We start from the raw sequence: 21,407 nt of genomic DNA, 5'->3' as shown, positions 1-21,407 counted from the left end.
CAACAAACGAATGGATAGAGAAGCTGTGGTATATTCACACAATGGAATACTACTCTGCATTGAAAAACAAGGAACTCAGGCAATATTATTAAAAATGGCTGACCCTGGAGGGCATTATGCTGAGTGAAATATCTCAGTCACAAAAGGACAAATACTGCATAGTGCCACTGTTGTAAAACAAGACTAACATTGGGGTTAGGGGGAGACTGAGAAGGAGGGGATAAAGTATACTGTGCATTGAAACAGATGAGGGAGAAAACTGTTTAAGAGGGATATGTGATTAGATATTATTGTAATGACGGGAGTCCAGACAAAGGCTGTATAGTGGGGTGGACCTGGGGAGAGGGATTGTAAAAGAGTGAATTTTTCTTTTACTTTTCAAAGAGAAGAGTGTACTGGGGGGAGGGGGGGCGAGGGGTGGTCAGAAAAGTGCAACAATGAATGAATTAATGGAAATCCAGTCTCTGTAAACTTTCATTAAAATTAATAATAATAATAAAAGAAACACAAGCTGGGTTTAGGAAAGGCCATAGCACTAGGGACATGACTGCTAATGTCAAACGGATCTTGGCCAAAAGCAGAGAGTACCAGAAGAATGTCTGTGTTGCACTGACTATGCAAAGGCATTTGACTGTGTGGATCACAACATATTGTAGCTAACCTTGAGAAGAATGGGAATCTCAGAACATCTGACTGTGCTGATGTAAAACCTATACTTCATCCAGGAGGCAGTAATCAGAATGTTGTTGTTGTTGTTGTTATGTGCCATCGTGTTGTTTGCGACTCATAGCGACCCTATGTACAACAGCCCTAAACTCTGCTCTGTCCTGTGCCAATCGCACTGTCTCTGACACACCCATACCGATTACCCCAGTCATTGAATCAATCCACCTCACAGAGGGCCTTCCCCTCCTGCGCTGTCCCTCCACCCTACCAAGCATGATGTCCCTCTCCAAGGACTGGTCCCTCCTTATAACATGTCCAAAGTATGTTAGACGGAGCCTCAGAATCCTTGCCTCCATGGAGCTGCCCAGTTTAGCCCTTTCCAGGATGAATCTGTTTGTTTTCCTAGCAGTCCATGGTACCCTCAATACTCTTTTCCAGCACCACAGCTCAAAGGCATCAATTCTCCTTCTATCCTCCTTCTATAGAGCAAGGAAATACTGCATGTTCTAAACCAGAAAAGGAAGTGTATCAGGAATGTATCCTGTCTCCCTACCTTTTCAATGTGTATGCTGAACAGATCAATCAAGACTTTATGAGGAGAAATGTGGCATTAGGATTGGAGGAAGACTCCTCAACAACATCCATTATACAGATGACATAACCTTACTTGTCGAAACTGAGGAGAGCCTAAAGCACTTGCTGCAGAGGATCAAGGACTGTAGTCTGCAATATGGATTGAAGCTCAACATCAAGGAGAAAAATATTCTCACCTCTGGGCCAGCTGGCAACATCATGATAGAGAGGAGATTGAGATTGTTAACAATTTCAGCTTGCTTTGTTCCACAATCAATATTCTTGGCACTAGCAGTCAGGAAATCAAAAGATGAACTGCATTAGGAAAATCTGCTGTCAGGGACCTCTCCACAGAGCTGAAGAGCAAGGATGTCAGCCTAGAGACTAAGGTGCACCTGATCCAGGCCATGGTTTTCACAATTACTTGCTACACATCAGAGGGCTGGACAATGATCAAGGATTTGGAGGGGCGGGGGGTAAGATGTCTTTGAGTTGTGGTACTGGAGTAGAGTACTGAATATACCATGGACTGCCAAGAGAACTAACAAGTGTGTCCTAGAGAAACCAAGCTTGGTGAAACCAAGCTGCTCCTTGGAGGCTAGGATTTTTGAGGTTCTGTTTGATATACTTTGGGCATGTAGCCAGGAGGGACCAGTCTTTGGAGAAGGAGATTATGGTCAGAAGCATCAAGGGATGGCACAGGAAAGGAAGATCCCAGATGAAATGGACTTACACAGTAACTGGGATAATGAAGGTAGGAGTGTCAGAGATAATAAAGTTGGCTCAGAACATAGCAGGGTTCAGAGCTATCATGTAAAGGCTTGCTATGAGTCGTAGTCAATTTGACAGCACAAACCAATAACAAGGTTCCTTTAAGCATTAAGATTTTAATCAATGTTGACTATATGAACGATTTATTTATTCAAGCTTCCAGATTACAAACACTATGGACTGAATTGTGTACCCCTAAAAGATCTATTTTTAAGTCCTGTTTACCCCTACATGTGAAAGATCTCATTTGGTAACAGATAATACCAGTTAACATGAGTCATACTGCAGTATAATGGTGTAGGGTGGGTCCTAATTCAATCTGAGTGATGTCCTTATAAAAGAGAAGAAACACAGTCATGTGGTATGGAGTTATGCCAAAGGAGCAAGCCAAGGAAGGCCTGAAACTACCAGAAACCAGTACAGATAAGAGGTTCTGCCCTGGGGTCTTCAGAGAATACACGGTCCTGCCAGTACCCTGAATTTGAACATCTAGCCTCTAGAAGACAACAAACTTCAATTCTTTGACCAGCTTGTGGTCTTTTGCTCTAGTAGCCCTAGAGCAAACATAAGCATATATGTGCATTTTAAATAGAGCAGATTCCATGTGCAAGCTCACAACAGGTCCTATTTACCTAGTGTTTTGCATACTTTCCTTTGCATTTATTATAACATTCCCTCTATCTCCAGATTTCTAATGAAGAAATAAACTGTCTAGGAACAACATATGACAGAAGCCATCAAATTATGTTTTTATCGTTCTAAACAAAATCAGAACTAAAGGGTTTGGAAAACTTGATTGGGAAAACCAGAATGATAAGAGGACATTTTAGAGGAATATTCTGAATAATTTAGGCCTGGATAAAAAGTGATCAGACTCGTTAACAATTATTTTACCTGCTGAGTCCTCACACCCACGTGCAGCCCTAGCCCAGCTTGTAGTCACTGTATCTGGATGGCTATATTGGCTCAGAGTCCCGAAGCTTGCTGTCAAACAGTGTGGCCAACCTCCAGACTCACATCTCCCACCACCTTCAGCAGCAATCAGTCAGCAAAGCAGCTTGTGAATGAATGACCTGCAAACTTAGGTGGGCTGTTTGTTTTTGGTTTTTTTTTTTAAGTTACTCACTTTGAGTGCCAAGAGAAAGAGAGAACAGAAACACCAGAGACATAGGGGCTGCTTAGGGGGTCTGGGTGTGTGTGTGTGTGTGGTTGTTCATTGCTGTTGAGTCAAAGAAGACTCATAGTGACCCAATGAACAAAAGGCAAAATCAATTACCATTTGGCCCAAGGGCCCTACTGCCTTTTTAAATTCTAGCACACCCAAATGCTGGTGGACTATGAGCCAGAGACCCCCAAGCTACCTGGTAAGTCCAATTCGCTGAACCCCACTTGCAGCGAGAATAAAGCCAAAAGAAGTGTAATTCTTAGGGTGTGAAAGATTGGTCAGAAATAGAAATGTTCTTTTTTACCTACACTCTTAGCATTCTCAGGAGTCCCTTGATGGCATGTGACTTCAAGCATGTGACTACTAGCTTAGCAATTTGAACCTACCAAATGGCACCTCCAGAAGCCCTGGTGCTGAATGCACTAGACTGCTACTCAAAAGGTCAGCAAATTCACCAGTCACTCAAAGGAAGGGAAAAAGGGCCATTTCCTCCCATAAAGATTTACAAGCTCTGAAACCAACAGAAGGTTGCCAAGAGTTGGACTTACGACAGTACGTCTGGTTCTGGGTGAGAGGAATCTCATAAAAAAGCATAGTGATCTGGTGCCAAAAAGGTCATAGCCTTGAAAATCCTAAGGAACAGCAAAAAACAAATGCTGGCGAGGTTATGGAGAGACTGAAAGCCTTATTCACTGGTGGTGGGAGAGTAAAATGGTGCCACCACTATGGAAGGTGGTGTGGCACTTTCTCAAAAAGTTGGAAATAGAAATATCATTTGGCCCAGCAATTATACTTACTACTAGGAATATACACTAAATAAACCAGAGCTGCCACCCCAACAGACATGCACATTCATTTTACTCCTGCGTTATTCACAATAGCAAAAAGATGGATGCAACCCAAGTGCCCATCAATACATGAATGGATAAAAAAATGATGGTACATACATACAATGGAATACTGTGCAGCACTGAAAAACAAGGAATTCATAAACTATTACACAAAATGGGTGACCCTGGAGGATATTATGCTGACTGAGATATCTCAGTCACAAAAGGACAAATATTGCATAATGCCACTATTATAAAATAGGACATGGGGTTGGGGAAAACTAAGAAAAGAGGGGATAAATAATGAACACTGCATTTAAATAGATGAAGGGAATAAATGTCTAAAAGAAATATATGATTGGGTATTATTTGCATGACAACAGTTCAGAATAAGAGGTGCACAGCAAAGTGGACTGGGGTGTGGTGCAGGAAGTTCTAGCCAGAGAATTAGGCAAGAAACAAAGAGCGTACAACTTCAAAAAGAAGACATGAATTATGTTTGTAGATGACATAATGTTTAACATGTTGAAAACTCTAAGAAATACAAACACACACAAAATTGTCAGAATAAACTCAGCAAAGCTGCAGGAAGCACATAAAAATGAACTATATTTCTAAGTCTGTAATGAGCAAACTGCAATGGATAGTATGAAAACAATCCCACTTAAGATCAGAAAGAACAATATACTTGCAAATTTAAACTAAGAGGTATACACTGAAAAGAATAAAACATTCAGAGAAATTAAAGAAGATTTAAATAAGTTGGAAAATAGTTTAAGTTCACAAACTGAAGACTCGGTATTAAGATGACACTATTATCCAAAGCAACATTATTATACCTATTCCGCATAATTCCTATCAAAATCACAATCCCATTTTATATCCATCCTAAATAGAAAAATGCATCCTAAAATGGGTATTGGGGAGCTCTGGTGGCTTAGTGGTAAGGAACTACATTGCCAACTCAGAGGTATGTAGTTCAAAGTCACCTGCTGCTCCACAGGAGAAAGATATAAACAGTGAAGAAACAGTAAATCCTTCTGTATGATTTAATGCCTCTGAAAACCCTTTGGAGAATCAGCTATGGGTCAGTTCAAACTCAACGGTACACAACAATAACAACAAACCACATACAGAATTTCAAGAGACAGAAGAACCAAAATAATATTGGGGGAAAAAACAAAGTTGGAGGACTGGAATGTCCAACTACAAAACTTCCTACAAAACTACAGTAATAATAAGTGTGGCACCGGCATAAGGATAGACATGGTCCAATAAGCAGAAACTTCAGAAATGAAAACCTCAGCAGTTTGGGGATGGAGAGGATAATGCATTCAAACAATGTGCATGCACATGTAATATACATTTCATCCCTGAGAAACAAGCACACGAGACGAAACATGTAATACATATGTTATCTGGGTAAAAATTACTTGGTGAAAGGAGCCTTTTCAAAAATGGTGCTGGAAAAAAACCAACAACAAAACAAAAATGGTGCAGAGAAAACTGTTATGTTCTCATGCAAATGAAGGATGTTGAATCCTCATCTTAGCATTTACAAAAGCAACTCAAAATAAAAAAATCCAAATGTAAGACATTTTAAAAAGAACAAAAAACAAGGGAGAAACTTTATGACTTTGAATGTCACAATAGATTCTTAGGCACTAACAGCACTGATAATGACAGGGGGGAAAAAATAACAGAATCAAAATGTTAATGAGATGAGTCCTTGATCCTCTGCAGCAAGCATTTCAAGTCCTCCTCACTTTTAGAAAGCAAGGCTGTATCATGTGCATAATGCAGGTTGTTGATGAATTTTCCTCTGTTCCTGATGCCACATTCTTCTTCAAGCTTCTAGAATGATGTGCTCAGCATACAGTCTGAATAGTTTGCAGAAAGGACACAGCCCTGACAGACACTTATACTGATTCTGAACCATGCAGTGTTCCTTTGCTCTGTTCATTTAACAGCTTCTTGGTCTAGGCAAAGGTTTTGCATGAGCACAATTAAGTGTCCTGGGATTCCTATTCTTCTCAACATCAGCTATAATTTGTCATGTACATCAAAGGGTGTTGTTATGGCTCAAGTTAGGCATATTCGCCAGCTATGCTGGAATCCTAACCTCTTGTGCTTGTGGAAGAAGAGACAATCAAGTATGTTAAAGCAGCAAAAGAAAAGAAGACTCTCAGTCAAGTTGGACTGACAGTGGCTAATGGGCTCAAGCATATCAAGAGCTGCAAGCATGGAACAGGACTGTGCGCCTTTCTGTTATACAACTTGCTGGTGCCTGAGGGAACTTAGCTGAAGGGTGTGATCTTACTTGGGAATGAGTTTCCTTTGTTGGATTAAGGAGGCCACAACTGTGTAGGGTGTGTCTTAAAACTAATCCCTCCTGAGATAAAATAAAAAAAAAAAAGCAGATGAGATACCATCAGCACAAATAGGGCAAAGACAGATGTCACAGAGACTATCAAGGAGCTGGGGAGGTCCAGGGTTACAGACAGAGATAAGTATCTTCCTTAAGAGCTGAGGAGTTAGGTGCACACAAGTGGGGGAGGGACTGAATGGTGCATGTGAGCTCTCCCTCTTCTGCCACTGCTGCCTCCTCCTCCTGCTCCTGGTGCTGTGTTTGTACTAATTAGGAGCAGACCTGGTACCTCGTGAAGCTACAGCTGAGGAGACTCCAGCTCTCAATGTTGCCAACGAAAAATCCAAGGAAATAGTCAAGACTGAGAACAATGATCTTATTAACTTAAAGGTGGGGGGCAGGATGGTTCGGTGATGCAGTTTAAAATTAAGAGGCATATACCACTTAGTAAACTAATGAAGGCTTACTGTGAACGACAAGGTTTGTCAATGAAGCAGATCAATCGATTCTGATTTGATGGGCAGCCAATCAATGAATCAGATACACCTGCACAGTTGGAAATGGAGGCTGAAGATACAATTGATGCATCCCAGCAGCAGACAGGAAGTGTCTTCTAAAAATAAAAATAGAGGAGCCTCTGCTTTACTCCAGAACTCTGTTCCTACAGACCAAGGATACATTATCAATTAGAAAATCACAGTTTGGTTCTAGGCCATCTTGACTACTAATGCATAGTTTTCTCTCTTCTTTTATTTCCCCTTAAACAGAAACTAATTATTGGAGCGTGGAATGTGAGAAGCATGAATGTAGGAAAACTGAACATTGTTAAGAAAAAAAATGGAATGTATAAATAGTGACATATTAGGTATCAGCAAAATGAGATGGACTGGCAGGGGACATTTTGAATCATATGATTATATGATCTACTATGCTGGGGATGAAAAGAGAGAAAAAATGGGGTTACTTTCATAGTTTAAAAAGCCATTTCAAGATCCATCTTGAAATATAACATTGAGGGTGACAGGCTAATATCCATACACATACAAGGAAGACTTATTGATACCACTTATCGTTCAAATTTATGCACCAACAATCAGAGCCAAAGAGAAGGAAATAGATGATTTCTACCAACTGCTGCAGTCAGAAGTCGATCGAACATGTAAGCAAGACACATTAATAATAATGGGTGACTGTAATGCAAATGTTAGGAAGCGGGAAGAAGCATCAATAGTTGGAAAATATGGTCTTGGTAATAGAAATGAGGTGGAGGATAGAATGATTAAAATTCTGCACAATTAATGATTTACTCATTGTAAATACCTTTTATAAGAAACATAAATGCAGGCTATACACATGGATTTTATCTGATGGAATACACAGGCATCAGAAAGATTACATCTGTGGAAGGAATTGTTGGAGAAGTTCAATATCAGCAGTGAAAACTAGGCCAAGTGCTGACTGTGGACAGACCATCAACTACTCATATGCCAGTTCAAATTGAAGCTAAGGAAGCTAAGTCATATCTCCAGGAATAAAACATTTGATCTTGTGTCCATCCTATTTGAATTTAAAAACCAACACTCAGGAACAGGTTTGAGGCCTTGAACACTAATGAACAAAGACCAGATGAGCTGTGGGAAGATATCAAGAATATCTATCTTCCATGAAGAATGGAAAAGGTCATTACAAAGAAGGAAGAGGAAGAAAAGACCAAAATGGATGTTAGAAGAGACTCTGAATATTGCACTAGAGCACCAAGAAGCTAAAGTAAAGGGAAGAAATAAAGAAGTTAGAAGCTGAACAGATTTCAAAGGGCAATTCTGGAGGACAAAGCAAAGTATTATAATAAAATGGGCAAGGAGCTGGAGTCTGAAAATCAAAAGGACCAAACTCACTTGGCATTTCTTAAGCTGAAGGAACTAAGGAACAAATTCAAGCCACAGGTTGCAATACTTAAGGGTTCTATAGGCAGAAAACTGAATGATTCAGGAAACATTAAAAGAAGATGGAAGGCATATAAAGAGTCACTGTACCAAAAAGAATTGGCTTACAAAGAAGAATTTCAAGAAGTAACATATGATCAAAGAGGCAATGGTGATGAAAGAGGAAGTTCAGGCTGCTCTGAAGGACTTGGCAAAAAATAAAGCCCCAGGAATTGATGGAATACCAACTGACATATTTCAACAAACAGATGCTGTTCTGGACGTGCTCATCAGGTTGTGCCAAGAAATCTGGAGGACAACTACCCGGCCAAGTGAGTAGAAGAGAGCCATATTTATTAACATTCCATAAAAAGGTGACATGGCAGAGTGTGGAAATTATGGAATAAATATTGAATAATCTCACACACAAGCAAAATCCTGCTGGAGATTACCCAGAAATGACTCGAACAGTACATTGACAGAGAAATACCACAAATAAAAGCTGGGTTTAGAAGAGGTCATGGCATTAGCGATAACTGACATTATCGCTAGTGTCAGACTGATCCTGGTAGAAATCAAAGAGTATCAGAGGAATGTCTGTCTGTATTTTATTGATGATGCAACGGCAGTTGATTGTGAATCACAACAAATTGTGGTTAATCTTGAAGAAAATGGGAATCCCAGAACACTTGATTGTGCTTTTGTGAACCAACAGTTGGACCAGGAAGCTGTCCTCAGAACAGAGCAGTGAAACTGCATGGTTCAAAATCAGGAAAGATGTGCAGCGGGGATGTATCCTGTCTCCACACCTGTTCAATCTGTATGCAGAACAGATCATCTGGGAAGTTGGGTTTTCTGAGGAGGAATGTGGCATCAGGATTGGAGGAAGCCTCACCAACCTAAGAAATACAGATGACACAACCTTGCTTGCTGAGAATGAGGTAGACCTGAAGCACCTGCTGCAGAAGTTTAAAGACTACAGTCTTCAATATGGATTAAAACTCAACATCAAGAAGACAAAGATTCTCATCACTCGGCCAATTGGCAACACCATGATGGACAAGAGATTTGAGGAGGCTGCTAACAATTACAGCTCGTTCTGCTTCACAATCAACATTCTTGGCACCAGCAGTCAGGAAATCAAAAGATGAATATACTGGGAAAATCTGCTGTCAGGGACCTCTCCAGAGAATTGAAATGCATCGATGTCAGTCTAGAGACTAAGGTGTGCCCAATCCAAGCCATGGCTTTCACCATTACTTGCTATGCATCAGAGAGCTGGACAATGACCAAGGATGACAGAAGAAAAATCAAGGCCTTTGAGTTGTGATAGTGGAGAAGAGTCATACCACGGACCACCAAGAAAACAAATAGGTCTGTCTTGGAGAGGGTGAAACCAAGTTTCTCCTTTGAGGCTAGGATTCTGAAGCTCCATCTCACATACTTTGTGCACGTGCCAAGAGGTACTGGTCCTTGGAGAAGGATATCATGCTATGAAGGGTGGAGGGACAGCACAGGAGAGGAAGACCCCGGATGAGATGGATTGATATGGTAACTGGAGCAATGGAGGTTGGTATGTTGGAATTCGTGAGACTGACTCAGGTAGGGCAGGTTTCAGAGCTGCTGTACATAGGGTCATTATGGGTTGCAGGTGACTAGATAGCCCACAACAATCACAACATTCTTTTATTGTAAAGAAAACAACTGGTGCGTGTGCACATGCATATTGCAGGTTGGTGGGGGTTTTCTTAATGAAGTCATTTAAATCAACATCAAGTGGAAATGGGATGGGGAAAAATACTAGTTCTATGAAAATAACTCCTCTGTCTCCAAAAGCGGCATGCACATTCAGCTCTTATCTTTATATTCCAGTAAGTTATTTCGCTCTTTGTGTTTAACAAAAAATAACATTTCTTTAAAAAATCCTTGCACACCTTGTTTGACTGGAGAATTTTAATGCTTTTAATTTATTACTGTAAAGCCAAGGACAATTTTATAACTTTTTTTTTATGTAGTTCTCATATGTATGGCAATCTGTCTAAAAGTAGGAGTAAATATCTTAGATAGTTTTCCCTTCAAGTCAAACATCTTGTTTTTTAATACAAACTTCTTGTTTAAATGGCAAAAAAAAAAGCTGTTAAGTTAGACCACTTCACTACCAGAAAATCAGCATTATGTAAAAATGGAAGACTCCTGCCCCCCACCTTCAGATCATTTACCTAATTTCTTAAAAAAAAAAAAAAGCCATAGGAAGGGAGCTCTGGTGGCTCAGTGGTAACAAATTGTGTTGCCAATGCAAACATCCATGGTTCAAATCCACAAGCCGCTCTGTGGGAGAAAGCTGGACCATCTCCTGTGCAATGGGAGAAAGATGACCATTTACTGCCTCTGACAACCTGCCAGGAGCTTCAGCTATGGGTCAGTTCCAGTTCAATGATACAGAACAATATAGTCACAGAATAGTGAGAGCTAAGATTTACTGATGTGCTCCATTACTGTACCCAACAATTTATAGCCTCATGAAAAGCTGCTTGAGGGTCAGCAATGAGTCAGTTTGGACTCAACAGAAATGAGTGAATGGGTGTGGTATACATACACACATGTATGTTACATATAACAAATCACACTGCTAAACAAGTAGGGGGACAAGACAGAAGTTGTTGTTAGGTGGTGTCAAGTACCAGTACCACGCATAGCGACCCTATCTATGAACAAAAGATCTAAACCCTGCTCTATCCTAAGCCATCCTCACACTTGCCAACATGCAAGAAAGAGTCTGCTGCAGAAGTAGATACAGTTAAAAGACCTTAATATAAAGGACAAAATCCTATTATACAATGTTAGAAACACAACTTATAAGGGAACTTCTTTTAGAACTTGAAGTAGGGAGGAAGTTCCTAAAAAACCCAAAAAGTGCTAACTTTAATGGAGAAACTGATTAATTACAGTAAAGTTTATAAATTAAAAAATTTCTAAAAAATTTTTATTCATCCAAAAATAAGACCACAAACTAGAAGTAAATAATTGTAATACATATAACTAGCAAAGGATTAGTACCCAAAATATAAGCAAACAAAAAACTTTACACAATAATACAGGAACCCCAAGCAACTCAATGGAAAATAAGCAAAAGCATTAAAGAGTCATCATTTCAGAGAAGCTAAAATCTGAAGGAAAGATGTTCAAGCTACTACTAATCAGCAAAAAGCAAATCAGAAACACAGAAGCTACCATTTTATTCCCATTAGACTGGTGGGTTTTAAAGTGTGATAATACTGTGGTCAGGAGGCTATGATGCAACCAGAACTCCTCCATACTGCCTGACTGAAGTGTAAACTGGGAAAACCAATTCTGGAAACCACTGGGCAGTATCTAATGATACTAAGCTGCACAAGTCCTATGACCCAAGTCCACCTGGAAATGCCTGCCCCGAAGAGGCTCCTAATTCATGTGACAAGCCCCAGAAACACTCATGGCAGCACCATCTGTCTCCACAATTAATTATCCATGCACAATAAGGAAGGATACATTTGCACATCATCAATTTAAGGCACAATGAAATGCATCTATAACTGTGTGTTTGGCTTTTTTGTTGTTTTTAAATATGTGCTGCAATGTGTGATTTATTGAGGCCATCATTCTCAAAGTTCACTTGAAGACGCTGAATATTATAATTTAGAATGATATTGATAATAAAAGGCAGTAAGAAAAGATGAGGGTGATCTTCAACTCAGAACTGTGAGTCATATCATTAGAGCAGAACCCCTGTTTAAGTCAGGGACCACCAATACTAGTCATCAATGAAAATGGAATAATACACCGTGGATTAATCTCAGGAACACAAACTGAGAAAAAAAAATTAATTCATAAAACATCCACACTGTTTAGTAGTATAAACATTATGTGATAAAAACGACAAAGAAAAGAAAGAGAATGATAATGAAATCAACGATCACACCCAGGGATAGAAGTAAGGGCAGGGAAAGATTAGGAGAGGCAGAGCCACCACCACAAAAATGGCAAGTTCTTGATCTTTTTAAAGGAGGTGGGGGTTGTGTATGCAGGGCTGTTTGTATCTTTACTTGCTGTGTTGCAACTATCTTTTGTATCTATTCAGTGGTTAAAGAAAACAATTTATAAAATCAGAGGTTTTCTCATCCTTTAGTAACATTTTGAAATACTAACATGGGCCAATGAGTTACAATAAACTCAAACTAAATAAAGTAGCTGTCAGGGACCCACAGTGACTGTAGCATGACGTCTTCACCAATCTGGTTTTTGCTGAAGAGACACAGCTTATGGCTGGCCATCCTGAGGGGGCAGAGGGAAACTCCAAATCTGTAACCAACAAATCAGATGTAAGGACGTCATGGGGATTCCCAAGACTGTGGCTATGTCTGAAATCGTGTGGCCCACTTGGCAACTTGGAGGACTGTACCCTTTACCTCACAGAGCTAACCTAGCTATCAAACTGCTGCACAGCAGCTGAATTCAAGCTGAACTGAACAGATGTGGATTGAAACTCAATTCTTTCTATTAACTTGGTGTCTGAGAAATAAAATCTTTACAGGTGGAGCAGAGAACAGACTCTACAGTCAGAGCTCTTAAAACCAAAAGCTTTTCATGGTTGAGTACGTTTCTTGGTGCTACTATGAACACGCTTTACTTGCTTGCACTCTTTCTTTTAAAGACCAAAGCATAATAAAATGCCTTTCTGCAATTCATAGCAAGCAGGTTTGAACCAGAGAGCCCAAGACCTAGTTTTTGATACGTCTCTATTGACTTATCTGTTTTTGTTTTTTTTTTTTTAGAGGCAAGAACAGCTCTACTTCCATGTTGATCACATTATTAAGGTGATCTTTAAATCAATCTCAAATTGTCAAGCTATGGACACTCAGAAGGCCCCCTAGAGTACCAGCCACCTATGCTAACAATACCCACATTTATAGCAAATACAGAAATCATTTAACATAACCAAAGGCTTGATCTCTGACTTCCATAATTTTAGTCATTTAAAAATTATTGCTATAAAAGAAATAGAATGCCATCTCCAAAATAATGTGCTTTGTGCACCAAACTTATTCAGTTTGCTATTTTCCCTAAGGATGAGGCCCCTCCCTGTTTTATATCCAATACCTGGCAAAGGGTCATCCGCCAAACACCACATGCATGAACCTCTCTGCCATCTACACCAGACACCACCCTTGGAGAATTCCAGGTCTGCAGACAATGGGTTGCCTGGTCCTTTTCCTGGCAAACTAGAATTCTACAGTTCAATCACAGAGGCTACCTTTCTGGGGACCACATGAAAGACCTAGATGCATTTGTGTTTGTGTAAGAAAATCAAATCATCTTATGATCTTCTAGACTGATTTAAAACTATCTTCCCCCCATAAGATCAGAAGGGAAGTATTTGCCCAGGGACAAAGCCCAGAAGGCTAGAAAGGGTAAGAGAGTCAGCAAGAGAGGAAGATCCTCCACAAGACAGTTTGACATGGTGACTACAATGGGCCTGAGCATGACAGATAGGAGGATGATGCAAGGTTCAGATCTGGTGCTCACAGAGATGCTATGAATCCATCAACTCAATGGCTCTGACCAGCTAGCATTCAGTCCATCTTGAAGGCCCGCTGACATGCATGCTCATTTGCACAGAATCTCCTTCCTAAGAGAACTTGTTCTTCCCTCCTCACAATGCTAAACCTAACCCACAAGAGCTCCCCTAAATCTTCCCTTCCCAGAGACAGAGAAGCTCATGACCCTCTCTGTTATACGCCAGTACAACAAATCGGCTTTTTCCATTCCCAGCAATCTCCAAGATTGGTTCTTCCAGTGTCAGGAAGCAGGATGTGGTTTTCAGAACAAAACATGCCTACAAACCGTTGCAGTGAACACTTCAAGAAAAGGTCAATCATTGCCATGGAGTCAGAACCAAATCATAGCTGACCCTCCAGCAGATTTTCAAAGGCTATAAACATAAAGAGCACAGAAGGAGAATGCCCCTCTTTCAGAGAAACTGGTGTGTTCAAACCGCCCCCCACTGGGTTGACAGTATAACTCCCTACTCACAAGCACACCAGGGCTTCATAAGGAACACTTACTGCGGTTGCAAACTGTCAAGTCAGAAGCAACCCATAGCTGACCCTCCAGTGGGTTTTCAGAGGCAGTAAATCACACAGGAGACTGGCCATCTTTTTTCCCACAGAGTTGCTGATAGATTTAAAGGACTGACAGCATCATTCTTACCCCTAAGCCACCAGAGTGCCCTAAGGAACATTTAGTTCCTTTAAACTGCTTTCCCGGCATGCACATTCCACCATCTCCCAGCCACTGTATCACTTTCCTCTACAGGCAGCAGAGTGCCTTGTGCTGCTGGGAAAAGATTCAAACTAGAACCCACAGAGACTAGGCAAGTACACGTACAGTAAGTGATGCACACAGGTCCAGCAGCTTTCTCAATGGAATTTCATCTGGAAAGGCTGAATGTTCACTTCCATAACCCTGCCAAGAGGGGCCAGTTCCTGGATAGCACTGCCAGTCCTCAGATATCTGCTGAGCATGTAAACTTTATTAGCATTCATTAATAACACTGCAATCTTGCTGCCTTGGCCTACTCAGCAAGGATAGAAACGTGAGTCAAAGCGCCTTGCTGCAGCCCACTCCAACTCTTCCTTGAAAACCATTGTTTTCTCTCTAATAAACAGTCAATCCAAGAGACAGCACCCTGTCCCCTTATTCTTGATTATACTTGACAAGAAGTCTCAATTCTGAGATGCCTTGTAGCAAAATTACAAAAGGAAAAAAAGACCTTCCTTCCCCATATTCAGGCCATAGTCTTCACAATTACCTGTTACCCATCAGAAAGATGTAGAAGGACGAAAGAGGGCAGAAGAAGAACTGAGTTGTGGAGCTGGAGAAGAGTACTGAACAAACCATGGACTGCTAAGGGAACTAACAGGTTGGTCCTGGAGAAAGTGAAGCCAAGTTGTTCCTGGAAGGCAAGGATTTTGAGGCTCCATCTCACATACTTTGGGCATGTTACCAGAAGGGACTTTAGAGAAGGACATCATGCTTGGAAGAGTGGAAGGACAGCATAGGAGAGGAAGACCTCAGATGAGATGGACTGACACAGTAGCTGGGATAATGGGGTTAGGTGTGTCAGAGACAGTGAGATTGGCCCAGGACAGAGTGCGGTTCAGAGCTATTGTGCACAGGGTCACAATGAGTTGTTGTTGACTCAATGGCACAAAACAGTAACAACATACATACATACACACACACACACACCGATACACAGACTATCTTTCAAAGGACACTATAATCTGGGAGTGGAACTGAGTTAGGGATGAAAGGGTGACTTACTTTCCATGGTACATTCTCTTCCCTCTCCTCCCCACATTGTTTAGAGCCCTCTGACGTGTTTACCTTATGCATATACTTCTATATGGAACATCTTTTATTCTTTTTCAACCCTTTTCTTTCTTGACCCTCTCAAGGGTCCCCTTCTAGCCAACCCATAATCCCACTAGTTACGAATTATGAAGCCAAGGACTCTATATGTACTTTATGTCCACTGACTTATTAATAATTTTACCCAACGAAGCAATGTGTGAGGTAATCAGTATGCTCATTTCACAAGCATGGAAAGTGAGGCATAAAAAGAGGTCAAGTTCTATGCTCAAAGCCACACAGCTAGTTAAAACCAGGTCTGTGCCCAGGTGTGCCTGATTTAGAAGCTCATGCTTCTAACCAACCACCACCCTGTACTGCAAGGGTTCTTAACGGGGGTGGGGGATGTATTTGCCCTTCCCCCTCAGGAAACACTTAGTCATGCCTGGAGACATTTTCAGTTGCCACAGCTAAGGGGATGAGGAACAGGTGCTGTTACTGACACCGAGTGGGTAGAGGTCAGGGATGCTGTTAAACATCCTACAGTGAGCAGGACAGTCCAAACAAAGAATCCTCTAGCCCCAGATGTAACTATACTGAGGTTAGCAACCCTGCACTACCAGAAAAAAACACAGAGAAAACACTTTTTGACCTAAGCTGGGAAATTAAATATAGGTAGGAATACCACGATCGTAAGACGCACCCCTACATCCTTCTCCCATCAAGAGGTTGGTGGATTAGAACTGCTGGCACTGCAGCCTTTCAGTCAGCTCAATAACCTATGGAGTACACCACCAGAGTTTACAGCTGCCAGGCAGAAGCTAGACGGGCAGTCTTGTCCTGTTACACTTTATTGCACCAGGAAGCCAGTGGCGGATCACCACGAGTCAGAATGAACTGGACAGCAGTGCGGGAATGAGCAACTGCCTCTTCCCTGGTATCTCTGACTCCAAACCACTCTACGTTTTACAATAGGAAACAGTGAACATCTTTTAAATGCGAACATCTTGTAAGTGCCTACTACTACACAGCTCTAAGGGAGCTCTGGTGGCCTAGTAGGTAAGGAACTACGTTGCCAACCGAAAAGCAAGCAGTTCAAATCCACCAGCTGCTCCTTGGGATAAAGATGGATGATTTCCTCTAGTGCAATTTATAGCCTCTGAAAACCTGCTGAAGGGTGAGCTATGAGCTGGTTCTGACTTGAAAGAACATAATAACAGCTGCAGCAGAGAACCTACAGTAAGGGAGCTTTGATGGCCTAGTGGGTAAGGAATTGCCCTGCCAACAAAGGCAGGACAAAGGTGGGAAATCGCCTCAAATTTGACTTAAGACATCCTCTGGAAACCCACTGGAGGGTCAGCTAGGAGCCAGTTCGGACTTGAGGGCTATGAGTGGTTGGCGATGTGTGCTGTCACGTCGATTCTGACATCAAATGATGGAGCTGAATTGCCTCACTGGGTTTTCCTCATCTTTCGCCCCTGGAGCAGCTGTGGGTTTGCACTGCCAACCTTTCATTCTGCAGCTGAACACATAACCACTGCACCACTCAGACTCCTTTTATACAGCAAAAAAACAAGCCAGCTGCTGCTGGCTCTGCTACCACTGATGGCAAACCTCCACTGGGTTCCTGGGGTTATAAACGTTGGTGGGAGCAAACTGCCTCATCCTTCTCTTGAGGAGCACTGGTGGGTTCAAATCACCACGGGGTTAGCAGCCCAGCCAGCCTCTGAATTATACACCTGGTCTCTATTATCAAAAATATTCCGAGGTAGCCGCGGGGCCTCGGAAACCAGAGCTTGCCTCCTGTGGCAGCACTGCCACCATGGCCAAGGGCCTGGTCTAGATTATTGTGATAGGGCTGCAGGTGGTGGGCAGGACCTTCCCCAGGGCCCTGCAGCAGGAGTTAGCGGCCAGCTGGGCAGTAGCTGATGACCAGAGACATCAGATCAGAAATTGGTGTTGGCCACCCATCTGCTGCTGCTCCCAACCTCTCCATCTTCAGCCAGCTGGAGGCCCAATAGGTCCTCAACATCTCCAAGGTGAGCTCTGAGGAGATCCAGAAGAACTACGAACACTTGTTCAAAGTGAAGGACAAGTCTGTGTTTCTTCTATCTCTAGTCCAAGGTAGTCCAAGCAAAGGAGGGCCTCGATGAGGAACTTAAAAGTCCAGGCCCAGAAGGACAGAGCAAAAGAACAGGCACCCAGGCCATGGCTGCCATTCCCACTCTCCACCCTGCCTGCCCCTCTAATTTACAGTAGATAATACACATTGTTTACATATGTTGTTGTCGACTCATAGAGACCCTATGTACAACAGCCCTACACACTGCTCTATCCTGTGCCAATCTTATTGTCTCTGACACACCTACCCCCATTACCCCAGTCATTGAATCAATATATCTCGTTGAGAGTCTTCCTCTCTTGCGCTGTCCCTCTCCAAGGACTGGTCTCTCCTTGCAACATGTCCAAAGTATGCTTCAGAATCCTTGCCTCCAACGAGCAGCCTGGTTTCACCCTCTCTAGGACAAACCTGTTTGTTCTCCTGTTTGTCCATGGTATATTCAACACTATTCTCCAGCATCAAAGCTCAATGGCACAAATTCTCCTTCTATCATCCCTAGTCACTGTTCCGCTTTATGATGCATAGCATAGCATGTAATTGCAAATACATACACACACACACACACAAAAATATTCCAAGATAAAGTTATCCTTAACTAGTAGATAAAGAAACCAAGACCCAATGACAATGCTGCCGCAAGGACATGGAGTCAACAAACCCGAGCAGCAAGGAGATTTCTAGAGTTCTCAAACAAAACAACAACCTGATCAGCCATTCCCTCTAAAGCTAAAACCACCTCAGGCAAGCCATCCCCAGGAGTCACCTCCTCCTGTGCATGCAGGCCATCTAAACAACCTCAGGAGACCTCATCTCATGTGCTCTGGACAGAGTATCAGAAGGCCATAATCCTTCATGCTTGGAGTAGAATGTCAGTAAAAAAAGAGGAAAACTCTCAAGGACACAGTGGCTGCAACAACGAGCTGAAGCACAGAGCAGACAGTGAAGGTGGCAGAGCACCAGCAGTGTTCAGTTTGTCAGACACTGGGTTGCTGGGGTAGGGAGCGGACTATGCCATCTAACATGGCATTTCTGACACTGTGCAGTGACTACTATCCACTGCTAGGAACTCTGCACTTCTGGTATTATGCTCACATCCCCAGCACCACATCTGATACTCAATAGCACAGAGGACATATAAATAAGACTGGACCCCTTGGGCCCAAGCAACACAAAGCTAAGACCCAACACCTGCCTTGAGGTGCAAGCGGCGTGCAGAGTAAATCCAGCTCTCTTTCACCAACTAATGCAGTAAACTTACCCTCAAGTGAACAACCCAGCTAGAGATGAAAACTATAAATTTCCTTTGAAAATCTTTAGGAGAATCTCACACTGGAGATGATGTATTTTCTCTTTGGGCAGTTTTTACTAACTTCAGAATGTTATTAGTGCCTAATGCACCAGATGCATTAGCTGGCTTATTTGGAAGCCAGGTTGTAATGAAAGTGTCTCTTCAAACATTCAAATTGTTTCCCCCCCTCTACCAGATGGAATGTATACATAACAGCAGGAGCTGGGCAGCCAAGTTAGACTATGCAATGAGTCCAGGTTGGAGCAAGGCCAGCCACAAGATCTAAGGAACCCTGTTCCTGGGTGACCTTACAGAGCAGAGCCAGCTGTCCTACCAGCTCTAGGCTTCGTACTTGGAGGCTGTTAATTGGCAAGGTATACACGTCTCTTCTGTTTCAGATACTGTTTTTTTGGATTACACTTTTGGACTTTGTTTTTGATTGTATCTAATTAAAGCAAGGTGAGGGTACTGGCCAATCTCTGCTATGGTAAACAGTAATACGAGGATCAACCACTTCACAAACTGGTAATTGTTGTCAGCTGCTGTCAAGCTGATTTCAATCATGGTGACCCCGTGTGTGCAGAGTAGAAGGGTGTTCCACAGAGCTGGCAAGGCCCGGATCTTTCAGAAGCAGAACACCACGCTGGTCTTCCAAGGTCTCGCTTGGTGAATTCTGTCAGTCAACCTTCTGACCAATAGTCACATACTTAATCGTTTGCATCTTACTATCTTTAAAAGTGAGAAAAAGGGCGAAGAGATCCCTCCCAACTGCTTCACCTTTGAGTTTTGCAGACATACCTCAGATTTCCAAACCGCCCAGGCTACTCTTTTCTGACAGTCTGTCTGCATAAACTCCAGCTTGCTTCTCCTCCTCCAGCTCATTACCTAAATTTATCAAAAACACCCAAATGGAAAATGTGATGAGAATCCAAAGAGCTGCCCTTTCAACCATTCAACATTAACCGTATGGCTTCCACAAGATCTCTGAGCTTCGATGATAGCGGTAATATGTGTAATGATTGCAACACTTTATTTATGCTAAGAAACATTCTCAGCACTTTGCAACTACAACCTCATTTAATCTTTGTAACAACCTTAGGAGGCAACTTTTACTGTAACTCCTGCATCAAGGATGAGGAAACTGAGGCCAGGAGAAGGAATCATTGTTGTCGAAGGGAACAGCACTGATTCAAACCTTGGCAGTCCAACTCCACAATTCTCATGTCTAACTCCATGATCAAGTCTCACTGGGTTACTCGTTATATCCTCAAAACCCATCCAAGCGCTAAAGCATCAGGAGGAAAGCCGAACGAATGAATGAAATAACTGTACATAGGGGTTTGCTTCCTAATCGATTTAGCACCTCCTAGGTCTTCTTAGGCCCGTGCTCTCAGGCCAGGGCCAGGCTCAGGGAGCCACCCCCGCACCTCGCCACCTCCTGGCAGCAGAACGCCCACCGCCGAGGCACGCGGGGTCAAGGGGCGGTGACAGCCGAGCGAGGGCGGAGATGCGAGCAGCTCAGCTGGGGAGTCATCCAGCCTGGGAGGCGATTCGCACCCCCGGGCTGGGGCGAACTGTCTACCTGTCCACTCCGTACCTGCCCTCCAGGCGGCGCCCCCAACTCCGCTGCCCTGCGCTCTCCAGCCCTGTTCCCTCAGTCCGCGTCCCATCCCATCCCATCCCACTTCCTTCTCTCCCTCCCCTCCCCCACACAACCGTCCCCGGCCTCCCGCCGCTGCCCATCCCCCCCAGTGCCTCTGCCCCACTCCCCAGACTCCCCTGACCCGGAGCGCCAGCCGACCCTCACCTGCCATGTCCCACACCCCACCGCAGAGGGAGGTGCATCACGGCCGCGAGAAGGCCGGAGACGGCACTTCAGAGCAGACAAAGGGCGCCGCCATGTTAGAGTCGGGCGGAATCGACCTCGCCGGCTTCCCGGCCGCAACTTCCAGCGCATGCGCAACGCCCACGCAGCTGCGCGCCCGTGGACGGACGCATGCGCCCAACTGCGCAGAAGTTCTAGCTGACGGTACTTCTGCTTTTGGAATTGTCCTCCTTGTACCTCTTACTTGGTTTTCTGTTCCAAACGTAAGAACAGTGTCAGGCACTGTTTTAAGCACTTTACATATATTATCTCGTTAAACCTGTACAGCAACCATTTCAACTCAAACCTCATTACCCTCCAATCGGATTTGAAGCTGGGGGGGGCGGGGGGAGGGCTGCTTCCCAGGAGAAGGATGGGCAATCTCCTCCCGAGCGATCAACTGCCTGTGAAAACCTGCTGGAAGCTCAGCTATGGGTCGGTTCCGACTC

The 21,407-nt window shown here is 43.0% G+C and overlaps 2 pseudogenes; both read left to right on the top strand.

The window, feature by feature from the left end:
* The window catches only part of LOC102863726, a 17,195-nt pseudogene extending 10,205 nt beyond the window's left edge, over window positions 1-6,990 (top strand).
* A 10,516-nt stretch (window positions 6,991-17,506) lies between these two features.
* On the top strand, window positions 17,507-21,121 carry LOC102863318 (annotated as a pseudogene).
* Window positions 21,122-21,407: the final 286 nt, after the last annotated feature.

This window comes from Elephantulus edwardii, unplaced genomic scaffold, assembly GCF_000299155.1.
Source record: "Elephantulus edwardii isolate Elephantulus edwardi_28Jun2011 unplaced genomic scaffold, EleEdw1.0 scaffold00028, whole genome shotgun sequence".
In the NCBI taxonomy this organism is placed as follows: domain Eukaryota; kingdom Metazoa; phylum Chordata; class Mammalia; order Macroscelidea; family Macroscelididae; genus Elephantulus; species Elephantulus edwardii.
This window is presented reverse-complemented; position numbering and strand designations above follow the sequence as displayed.